Genomic DNA, 12,635 nt, shown 5'->3' on the forward strand with positions numbered 1-12,635 from the left:
GAATTTCTTTTATTCAAGTCTCCCCTTTGGGGTTCCATACTTTGATTAGGCCTATTTTAAGTTAACCATAATTGCATGGATATCTGTGGCCAGGACAGCAAAAAAATTATTATTAAGACAAGAATGGTTAAACATATTTAAACAAATATCAGTGCATTTGACTTCATCGAAAGTCAAATGCACTGATAACCAAGAAAGGAATTTAATATAGTATGTGGGGCCACAGTGTCTCAACTGAAAGCCCCCGATGGTTTCTCTGTACAAGAAAAGCCACAAAACACTAATAATCAGCAAATTTATTTTAATGGATTGAACAAAAGGCACACAGGATCTGTAATATTTTTACAAGCTTCTAGTCTTAGGGGAAACCATTATAGTGCTGTAATATAGCACAACTTTAATGAGTCATTTCTAATACTTCATTGCTAAATGAGCTGCAGTTTCTTATGGAAGGGCTGTTCCCGTTTCACTATTGCGCCTAAAGAGACTCCATGGAACAGAAATTGCTTTGCTGATGCATTGTGTTTTAGAGTCATGCTATGCCTGGAAGCCACATAGGGAAATACTGGAAAGATAAACAGCAATAAAACAGAAACTTTATATATAATGCTGGGATTTACATGTACAGTAAGAAAGATCTTACTTGCAAACCTCTGCTGTGCAAAACAATTAATGATTAGCAGGAGGGATATCTAACTTTACCTAAAATTGTACAACAGGGGAAAAATGATTGATTACTTAATAAAACCAAAGATATACGATATTGTTTGTGCAAGTAAAGGGGAATAGGCTTACCAGCTCAGATTGCACTGATTATATGAGAATTTGCTAGCATAAGAAATAAATGCCAGTTGCATGTTCTTGGGGGATACAGGTGTATGCCAGAGCTGTCAGACAAAAAGGAAATCAGCCGTGTATATAGCAAACTGCATCCTTTATAGCGCACATGGCACAAAAGTAAAAAGCTAATAAAAAGCTATAGGGGTCTTATATTTTTACCCTGGCAAAAGTGCAAGAGCACTAAGGGGCACAGGCCAGTCCTGTCATAGAAGGACCCTGGTGTGGCCTGTGTCTTCTGACGCTCCCTAACTTGTGTGTCTGAATGGGGTTAGGGGATAGGTTGGGTAGAAGGGGGGACACCTATGTGAAGGCCCGGACTGGCAATCTGTGGGTTATCACCACTGTCATGTTTAGCCTCAACGACTTCCTCCCTGAGAAATGACCCTGCCAGGAGGCTACATAATCCCCGGCTGGGTATGTCATCGATGTCACAGCAGTAAGCATGAGAACCTTTGCACAGGAACCAGGAGCCTGCACAGCGTGCAGTAAGAAACGTTGAATATCCTATCGGACTGCAGCTGCGGTGAAACTCCTCTTTTCGATATACACAATTTTAACAATATATTTGTAACTGCAATGCAATGTATTTAGCAAAGGTTTATAACAGTTACTGCATATGCCACTTTTATTGCTACCCCTAGAAGGAAAAGAAAAAGTGCGGAATAATCCGTAACTGGAAAAAAGTATATGACAAGCCGTATCCTCTAGTCTAACCCATCTGTGAGTATACTGGGACACTTGAGTCCAGTGTGTAAAACAGAGTGGGTCTGTTTGCCTCACAGATACCTGATCAATCTCCTCACATACACACCTTGAAATACACTGATTTGATGAATGTGTGGCGCTTAAGTGTGATATTGCACTGAGCTGGGTTCCTAAATTAGATTTAGGATCCATGTTTCTGACACAGAGTGTAATTGCATGGAACAGGGTGTACTAGCTTATAAGGATCGCTGCACTATATGTCATTTTCTTTTTCATATTGTTTTCCCTACATGCTCTCTTTTTGAGTTTGACAGTGACACATACTTTTGAAATTTGGATTTTGGAGGTTAGAGAGAACCTACTGTGTTTTGCTGAACTGAGATTAACACTGGTTTTTGCCTCATAATTTTTGGTGTTACAACTTCATGCATAATAACATTATTGGTGTTGCCTTGGGAAGGCTTAACCAACCCAAAGTTTCCTTGAAATTTCCTTAAAATCCACCCATGCGGATACTGTAGGTGTGTAGATGCCACACTGGCACCATATGGAAATCTTACAAAAGGAACCCACATGCTATGAAGTGTTAGGCTATATTGATGCATACATTTTTATTGCTTTATTTTCAATACAGTGTGGGAATTAGATAGAATCCAGCAAACTAGAATGGAATTATGAGCCTGAGACCTAGCAGACATTTACATATTCTGCCCATGTATGTTCACATGAGGGAGCATGTGGCTGTGTGAATGCCATGAGGAAGAATGTGCAACAAGACGTTCACAAGTAGGAATGAAGTTTCTGCTCACTGAGCAGAAACGACACAAGACCAGTGGTGCAGAGCATGAAGTTATTGAAGAGAATATCTGGCATTTTGTTTCACATTTCCCCATGAGAATAAAAACCAAATAACTGGCACTTGTACAATTAGACTACTAAAAAGGATTTCCAGACAACCTCTTGGAAAACATTGCTTACTCCTTTGGTTAGTAAATCCACCACACACTCCCATAACCTGTTTCAAGAGGTATTATTACATATCGGAATATTTCTCTGCTCAATCCTGATATGTAATATAGTTGTAGGTAAGAGGATCACTGTGCTCTGTGGTCAATCTTTTTGAAGATAATAGATACATTTATTACATACTTGAATGCTACATTTTATCCATGGTGCCCAGACCACATTCTGACTCCACACTGACCTCAATGTACCCATTGGGCTTTGCCACATTTGTAAAATACAGTACTTGACTGGCTTATTAAAGGACATGTAAAGCCTATATTTTCCTACCATGTAAATAAATTGGGCATATCTCCCCCCACTCAATCATCATTTATATCTGCAAACAGCACATGTGTGCTGTAAAGTTCATGCAAGAATGCAGCCTTACACAGGCAGAACTTTTTTGATAAAAAGTTCTGCTTGGATTGTCCTGCTTGGTTTCTATGGGAATCAGCAATGCCATCTCTTCATTGGCTGCTAGACTGGAGGGCAAGTTTAGTAATCTGAGCTGAGAAGTTCTGAGCATGCTCAGGAGCCAGCAACTAGAGTACATTCCTGTGGGAGGGGGCAGAGTGGGTTAGAGAAAAAAATGAATCCTGAGTGATTGATGGAATGCTGCAACCTTACCATTAACAACTAGAGTGGCAAAGAGTTTAAATATTTAAAAGAGGCTATTCACCAATTAAATTTTTGTGTTGGGGGTTACATATCCTTTAAGCTAAATAATAAGTGCAGAGAGATATGAAACTACCACACAAAAACATGCAGTAGCTCCCGGCCCAGAGCTGTCAACCTTTAATTTGGAGCGATCAGGGGGAATGCAGTGTGTGCCAGTGTGCCAATTACATTTTTTCCCCAATATGTGGAAGTGACATCTTGCACATGCATAAACAGCTGAAAAATTCTACCCGTCCATGCAGAAATGCATCAAATGAAGTCACCAAACGCTTGCATGCACACCCAGAATTCCCTGTAAGACCTGCAGAATGCTGCTGGGGGACCCGGGGAGAGCCACTAAAATCTGGTAACTCCCAAACAAATAGGGGGGTGGGGTTGAGAGCACTGTCAGACTCCTTTTTCACCCTACACCTTGTGTGTTCTGGCCTTGCAGCCCATACATAAGCTACAAGGCAAAAGGGGCCAAGGCACCTCCTAAGGCACAAATGCCCTCCCTACCAGCCTAGCATGGCTGCTGCACAAGCTGTAAGTGATGTAATGGCACACGCAGGGAAGAAATGGCCCATGCCCTCTGCCGAGACTGAAGTGATAAATAAATCCCTGCTTGGAAATAAATACATGAATAGTGCAGGGTAAATATAACAATATAAAATACCTGTGCTGCCTTTCTCGGAAACAGAAAATCCAAAACCAATTCAGGGAAATATATCTGCAAAATCACCAAATTCCAGGAACCTTTAACAAAACCAAGATTCCCCTCAAACATTCAGCCACAGTAACTGTAAATATATTGGCATTAACATTTAAATCTATAAGCTTTTCAACTTTGATGTTCTTGGGCATTATAGTAGTTCAATTATTAATACAGACTCTTCTATTTAAATTATTAATAAGAACCAAGATTTCTACTGTGAATGTTATGTTTGGCTTATACTCTCAAACCTGCGGTATTTATAAAGTACATTTTATATTGTGTGGATCCTAGTTTATTTTTATCTTCCCATTAGATTGTATATTTACACATTTAAAAGCAGGGGATGTCCCCTATGTCCTTATTTGAGGTCAGGAATCCAAAGCATAGGAGGAATATATTAATGTACTAATGCAAAAATGAGAAAACAATGCAGTGACTGAATCACTTGTGTCCGTTTTAGGTGCTATTTGAGCCTTGTACATTTTGCACAGCTTTTAATTTCATTTTATGATTTTTAGAAACAATGTGGAGAAAAAGGTATGCACAAAAACAGGAAAGCAAAAATAGGCACTATTAGTAAATCCCACCTTACATGTTCCTTAAATAATTACATTAATTAATTTCTTAATTCCATTAATTCAATTATGTATTACTTTATTATTACATTAATTATGTATTATTATTTATTTATTTATTGTTACATTAATTCCTTAAAGGGGTTGTTGAGTTATTAGTATGATGTAGAGAATGATATTTTGAGACAAATTGCAATTGGTCTTTATTTGTAGTTTTTTAGTTATTTCACTTTTTGTTCAGCAGCTTCTCAGTTTGGAGTTTCAGCAGCTATCTGGTTGCTAGGGTCCAAATTACCTTAGCAATCAGGCAGTGGTTTGAATGAGAGACTGGTATATGAACAGGAGAGGGACAGAATAGAAAAATAAGTTATAAAAAGTGACAATAACAATAAACTTGTAGCCTCACAGAGCAATAGTTTTTTGGCTGCTGGGGTCAGTGACCCCCATTTGAAAGTTGGATAGATTTAGAAGAAGAGAGGCAATAATTTAAAATCTAGAAGAAATAAATAATAAAGACCAATTGAAAAGTTGATTAGAATTTACCATTCTATAAAGGTAACTCTAAGGTCAACAACCCCTTTCATTAATCACATTATTTCCTCACATGTTCCTTAAAGCCATAACGCTGCCCCCCCTGTGCCCCCTAGTTTTGCTATAGAAGTTGTCAAAAAACTTAATTATAGATGCAAGAAAATTCACCAATGAGCATTCTACTGACTAAAAACCTCATTATAAGTGCAGGAGAAGTGACCAATGAGAATACTGATTCCCAGCACTATGTCAGGCATCTTGCTGTTATCTTACATATAGAGATAATTATGTCATTTTTTTCCTTCATTATATGACACAGGAATCAGACATGGGGATAAAGGACAGACTTTTTTGCATTTTAATGCAGTTGCTGACCCTGGAGATTTGGGGAAAAGTTTGGGAAATATTGCTTTCAGAATACAACCCTGACATTGCTGGACTACAGCTCCCAGCATGCCACAACCTTATTATATTTTACATTATCCTGGGATTTGTAGTCCAGTAACAGCTGAGTAAAGTTTGGTTGAGCAGTGCAGTGCAGCAGGCTTTAGTACCCCTTTAAATTCCTTAAATCCCACCACATTCCTTACATCTGGGTGTGCCTGTGAATAATTCTATTGTATAAACAGCACAAAATAATATAAACATAATACTGACATATTTGAAAAAGCTCTTATGACTGTAAAAAGTTATTCAAAACTGCATACGCTTCTTTTCTGAAAGCTGAACTGGGGTGTTTAAGGGAAAGGATACCGTGTTTATGTATTATAGAGAGTTTTCATAGCCATGCAAGTGCGCTTTCAAACAAGCTCATAAGCACAAACTTGATTTTAAGAGGGAAACTGTATTATATTATGATTTTAAAGGAAAACATATAGGGATAGGAAGGAATAAGACATTTTGATCATGCAAATTTAATGCGTGACCTTTCATTGTTCAATGATATCACTTTGTTGCTACAGTATGAAATCTATTATCCGTAAACCAGAAGGCTCCGATTTAGGGGAAGGCCACCTCCCATAGACTCCATTTTAATCAAATAATTTACATTTTTCAAAAGTATTTTTTTTTCTCAGTATTTACAAAACAGTACCTTGTACTTGATGCCAGCTAAGAAGTAGTTTATCCTAAATGGAGGCCAAACAATCCTATTGGGTTTATTTAATGTTTACATGATTTTTCAGTAGACTTAAGCTATGGAGATAAATTACAGGAAGACCCTTTATCTGGAAAACCCAAGTTCTGAGAATTCTGCAGTATAATCTGCTACTTTGCTACATGTACTTTGTTTTTTTTTGCAAGCCCTTTTTCATAGGGGAATATAGGAATACAGGAAAGCTTTTTTACTGTTTCAGTATATTTTATGAACCAATCAGATGTTTGCATTTATTATTTTACCTATACAAGGCCAGTAACACCTAACTGCTGACTGATGGCTATGGGTTAGCGGGGCACACTTTACCTGTCCTAAATGGCAGCTCCCTATCTCTACTATAGCCAGCAAGGAACCGCTTAATTAGTTAAAAAAAATATTACAATGATCTTTGTTGCAAGAATATGCAGATTGTAACTTTTGCTACAAAGAAAAATTGGGTGTAATAAGCTTTCTGTTATTTTAATACTTAGCTGTCTGACAACCCATAGCAATGGTAATGAGTTGCACATCATGTTTCTTTAAAGGAATACCCAGAAGCATATGTATCACCATATGGAGGTAGGGTTTATTACCATTGTATTACCATAGGGGTTATTACCATTGTATTACTCCAATTATCCATGTTGTGAAAACACTGCACATATGGCTAAAACTATGTAAATCCATATATTATTATAAATAAAATTTTACATATAAAATCACTTTAGCTGAGGGTTTCGATCAGTGTAAATCCTACAATCCCACCAACAGCTAAAGAGTTAATGTCCCATTAGGTCTCCGAGCCCGGAGACAGTCACACTTCATGTAGCTCCAGTGGCTGCACCCTAAAACCTCATAATTCACACTGACACCCCACAAAACTTTTGCAGATGCAGACTGACCGGCTCCTGGAAGCCTCTTATTGAGCCCCCATATCAATCATTCATGGTCAGTTTCCTATTTCAGTTTTTAAGGCCCAAAATAATTAGAGAGAATAAGCAATCCCCCTACTATTAACTGTACCATGGCATGTGTCAGGAATTGTCCATCCAGCTGATCGATTGGATAGCACAATTAGACTGATTTGAACAATATTAACTTCAGAACTGGTTATCTCATACCAGCAAGAAGAAAGACTTTTCCTACTATTTCAATAAATATGAATTATATATATATTATTTTTTCCCAGCACTTTTTGATTTTAAAAATGATAAATCCCCAAATGAATATGAATTAAGCAAAATCAATTAATCAGCAATGTTCTGATGACAGAGTTGTCTGAGGCTGGATCATCTGGTACCACTATTTGTCACTCCAAATTACTGTTGAGCCCTGAAAATAAAAGGCCTTATTTACATTTGCAGATGCAGTGGGCAACTTGTGCTTTTCCCTGTATTGAGTTGCTTCTAAAACCATTTTCATTACAGGTACCTGGGTCCAAATTCACTGTGTGCACTTCCATATAGTTGCACTTAGCATTGCTCAGTCCTTCCTGCCTTCCATTCAGAATGGAGCACTGCTGCGGCTATTGATGCAGTGGCTATTGATGCAGGACGCTGAGGAAACCCTGAAGCTACCGCCTGGTCAGGAGGTTGCAGTAGCTCCAGGATTTCCTCAGTGATCTGCAAGAGATTTGGGAGCCGACACCAATCTCACACCAAACACCAGGAATAACACCAGGCAGACTGCAAAGATATTTGGCACAACTGTGTCCAATTCGAGCATGCACTCCATTGTGTGTCCATTTTGACAGCGCACACTCAGTTGTGTCCATTTTAACGACTCAGATGCAGTTGCACAGATGCAGCACAGAGTCAGACGTAGCACAATTATATCCTATTCAACACCTGCATTGCGCCCGCAATGACGCATAAATTCCAAGAAAAAAAATGTGCATTGTGAGCAAAAACATAACAATTACTAATTATCTGAAATTGCACTTCATTTGATAAGTGAATGCCCCTAATATCTTTTAAATAACTTTTGGATGATTCAAGGAGAGATAAAAAAATATAAAGCAGCATATAAGTAGGCCAGGTGCTTGGGTTATTTTTGTTTATTTGAAACAGTTTTGTGTTCAGTGTAATAACAGGGACTGCCCATAACTGAGACTCAATGGAGATGCACCTGGGGCACACTTTCTGGTAAATACAAATATTGGTAAATATGCACAATCAGACAAAAGTGAGCACTGACTTGACAAATGGAAGTGAATTACAATGTTTTTGTCATACATTTTGGGTACTTTCCTAATGCAAATCACCTCTGTCAGAAAGACAAAACCATATACAGGAATTATAAGACTGAATGCACCTGGCCTGAGCAAGTCTACAGTATTTCTTCTATTTTACTTCATATACTAAAAGGTAGACAATCAAAAGATGGAGGGCTGTAGGCTGAACAGCAAAGAAACTATGGAAGCGAGGGAAATGTACACACTTTAAAATAGGTTTCTTGTCTGCAAAATCCTTTTCTTTCTTTTATACAGGCATAATAATGACATTAGTGCTATTCTCCTCTCTAGGTGCCATTTGAGGGAACATTCTTTGCCATCTTCAGAGCTTTGTAGCGCACAGCCTGGCTTTTTTGCATACATGGATGGTTGTGAAAATGACACTGCATTCAATAATTTATTTAGAGTTAATTAAAAGGCATTATTAAGCACTGCTTCCCCAATTTTACCCAGTATTCTTTTTCCTCAGCCACAGAATAATTGTTAGTAGACCTGGCAGCTAAGATGATAAACAGTTTATGATTTGCTGACAAGACAAGTCACAGAACGCTGAATGCAAGAGCTTAGTCATTACTTTAACAGCTACATCCTATATGTAAAAAAAAGCCTCATATTATTAAACTCCCAATATAAACGTTTCAATTATGAATATGAAACTCGGATCTAAAAGGAATATGGTGCTAAAGCCAGAGTGCATTAACTGCATTGGTCTAGTAATTCATTATTACGGTTATGGAGTCACAACTGGGCATATCCCATTGATATGTAACAGGACTGATATGAGCCAAAGAGATGAGCTATGTTTATAGGGTGACCAGACAGGGACACATCTCATAAATACATGTTGCAGGACATCACTGACTGCATCTAAATTAAACTGCAATCCGATCAGTCCTGCTACTTTTTCTAGACGTGTTCCTGAATGTTCACGTGATGGTCACCCTACTATATTATCAACCCACCCAATTCCAGTGGGGTTATGAGGCAGGATGTGAGATGCCTACATGCCTCCTCCAGCCACCCGTTACAAATACACCACTTTCATATGCCATTATGGTTGCCACCTTTTCATGGGCCCCTCACCAGCCAGTGACGTGGAGGCAGGACAAAAAGGGGCAGACCTGTGATGCAAAATGGACAGGCCTATGATGCATTTGGGGATGGGGCTGCTACACCATTGGGTAAAGGAGAGGGAGAATACACTAGAAGGTTAAGTGAAAGGTATTGCGCAGGATGGAGTGGGAGCAGAATTCGGACAGATCAGGGGCAGACCAGAGGCTGAACAACTAGGGATTACAAATTTATTAGCAAGTATATTGTCGGTAAATACCGGCCCCGGCCTGGCTGGTGAAATACCGGCCAGGTGGAAACCCTATAAGCCAGCAGCAGTGTATTCATGGGGGAAATGAGAATACGAGGTGCAGAGCACAGTGATGTCATTAGTGCCTGCAACAGGGCAGATGATACAAACAGGGTTTATTTGAATCCAGTGCCCACCAGCACTCCCTAATCTTTACATCTAAATGATGTGTAATTTAGGGGGTGGGAAGGCAAGGCAATAGGAGAGAAGATGCCACATACAAAGTCTTGTGTCTGTAGTGCAAAGTACTTTGTAAATGAAGGACACAGTGTACCCACACTTTGCACCTTGGGTGCAGGTCTTTGCAATCCAAAATGAGGTGTACCTGATTGAGAGTATATGCCCCAGGCACAAGGGCTTACTATATAAGCACCCCTTAGGGCTCTAGCACTTGTATCCGAAAATCTTCTGTCCACTAACTGTTTTTTTGGGGGAGGGTGTAAAAAACAACGGTGCATTTGCCACAGTCGCAAATTTGTAGCCATTTGTAAGGACTGGCCTTAAAAAGTATCATTAAGTTAATTCTGCTTGGTGGCAAACTACTAGAAAATAAACATTAGAGAACTGTACAGAATCATGCAGAGATGTAATTGTGTGATTTTAAGAGAATGAACATTTGTCAAAAGGTACCAATTGGCTGTAAAAGAACTTTTCCCGTTGCTGCATTTGTTTGTGGTTAATTTTCGTAAGGCAGAATTTTAGCCAGTGCAGAAAACATTTATGAAATCCTCATCTATTAGAATAGGCAATAATATCCCTTCATTACACTTCTATAAAAGATCATAAAACATGTTAAATAGTAACTGGGAAGAAGAACTGTAAATGAAGGCACAAACACACGAGTAGAATAGTATTAATAAAAGTAATATCCATAAGGAAGCAGGGAGCCATATTTCCCCTTTACTGGAGGGAAGCATTAACCCTGGGTAACTTGAAATAATGTCATTTCCATAGACATCCTCTCAAGCCCATGTAGAGATAAAGTGAATTGTAAATAACCGTAAGCGTCATTTCCTGCTCAGCTGTTTGCAGTTACGCTTGTGAAGCAATAAACGAATAGCAGATGGATATAGAGTTTGCACTGCTCTGAAGTCATTACAGCGTGGAATGCTGGCATTGCAAAAGGTCTCTCATGCATTTTATGCATGGTGCACAGCATTTGGTTCTAATTTGGAACCATCTTTTGTGGTTCTACAGCTGATACTTTGCACATTAATGGCTACAAATAATAAACACATCAAAACATTTCATAATATAGACACATTTTACACACACACACACATAGGCCCCAACACATTGTGGATTTGACCATCACATATAAATAGGCACGCACACAATGAAGATGTAATTACTTTGGAACAGAGCTGAGTACTCTAGAGTAAGCTTATTCGGTATGTAATGAATTTCATGCATATGCAATAACTGTGCTTGGCTGCCTTTCTCTGGGAAATCTCTGCTGCCAATCATCTGAAAAAGAGCTTGTTATGATTTCCTGACCTTGAGAAGCCCCATGGAGTGTGGATTCAGCTTTAGGTCAACTTGGTGGAGTTTCTGAGGGCTGCCGTTTCATGCCCTGTATAATGTTGATGTCCCAGCCTTTCTTTAATTTACTGAATGTTAGCCAACATCGTTTGGCACGTTCCATTATCAAATCCAAGGAGACCACAACTTCATGAATCCTAAATACAACTATACTATTTCCTGAGCTCTGGTTAGTAAATCACTAAAATGGAGAGTTCTGTCCAAGCAATTTGAAGGCACACACAACCTTAAGTTCTACTAATACCAATCTCATTTAACTGCTGTAGCCATACAATTAGGGTAAAGAAGGATGTTGATGCCCTGCCTGAAGTATAGAAAGGCACAACTAAGAAGACTGAAATGTTAGATTTACTTATGTGTAATTTCCTACCTCAAAATGTTAAACCTTCAGTTAAATACTGCTCTAGCTGGTGTCACACACTGTGTTTTCTCTGCTGACACTGATACATCATTGGAGTAAAAACCAACCCACTTCCAGTTCAAAAATGCATAGCTTTACATTTCAGCACCTAAATCTACCCCATGTGTGCGCTGACAGGCTGTTGCTGTGCATACATAAGATAGGGCGGACAGGAGTAGAACAGCCTTTTCTCAGCTGGTGTGTCTCCAAGTTTGACATTGGAGAAGTGTTTGGGGAGCTGAGACCAAAGGTTAGTTAGGGTGATATTTGGGGAGAATATCTATTTGCTCCACCATGTACTCCTAGAATGTAGAAATCAAGCACAAAGAGTGAAATCTGTGCTGAAGGCTTCCTTACCTTACATGTTCTTGCAACTACAGTATAGCTAAATGACTGCTAGAATAGGATTTACATATACAGTATCTCTGAGCTAATGGGGCCTTAGGCCAAATTTTGTACCTCAAAAGGGGGGGTTGAACCAAAAAAGACTGAAAACCTCTATGCTAGACACTAAGATCTGATACTGAATGGAAATAAGGATGCCTGCATTTGAATCCTGAATAAGTTGGGGCTATAAGCCGAGGGTTAATTTTTCAGCACATTTTGGGTGCTGAAAAACTCGGCTTATACTCAAGTATATACGATAAGTTATGTAAAGTGAAAAAAAAATGACCTAGAAATATTTGTATTGGATAGTGAATAGAGTGTATGTGGATAAAAGCTGCGCCCCTTTGTAAGGTGTGAAACAAATGTGCAGCACGGGCCATCTGCACACCCTTTACTTGCACACAACCACATATGCGCAAGAGAAAGGACCTATACCAAAGTGCAGTTTGGGACTCAAATGTTTGCCCATTATTGTGCAAAGGTTTGTGCTGGATACTGAATAGTGAAAATGCGTGTGCCCCCATCTAAGGTGCGACACAAGTGTGTGAAA

The 12,635-nt window shown here is 38.9% G+C and overlaps 1 protein-coding gene across 2 annotated transcripts in view; it reads right to left on the reverse strand.

The window, feature by feature from the left end:
* Window positions 1-12,635, reverse strand: part of rftn1 (raftlin, lipid raft linker 1) — a 189,697-nt gene that overhangs the window by 121,016 nt on the left and 56,046 nt on the right. The gene's annotated exons all lie outside the window — the stretch shown is intronic.

Source organism: Xenopus tropicalis, chromosome 6 (genome assembly GCF_000004195.4).
Source record: "Xenopus tropicalis strain Nigerian chromosome 6, UCB_Xtro_10.0, whole genome shotgun sequence".
NCBI classification, from domain to species: Eukaryota; Metazoa; Chordata; class Amphibia; order Anura; family Pipidae; genus Xenopus; species Xenopus tropicalis.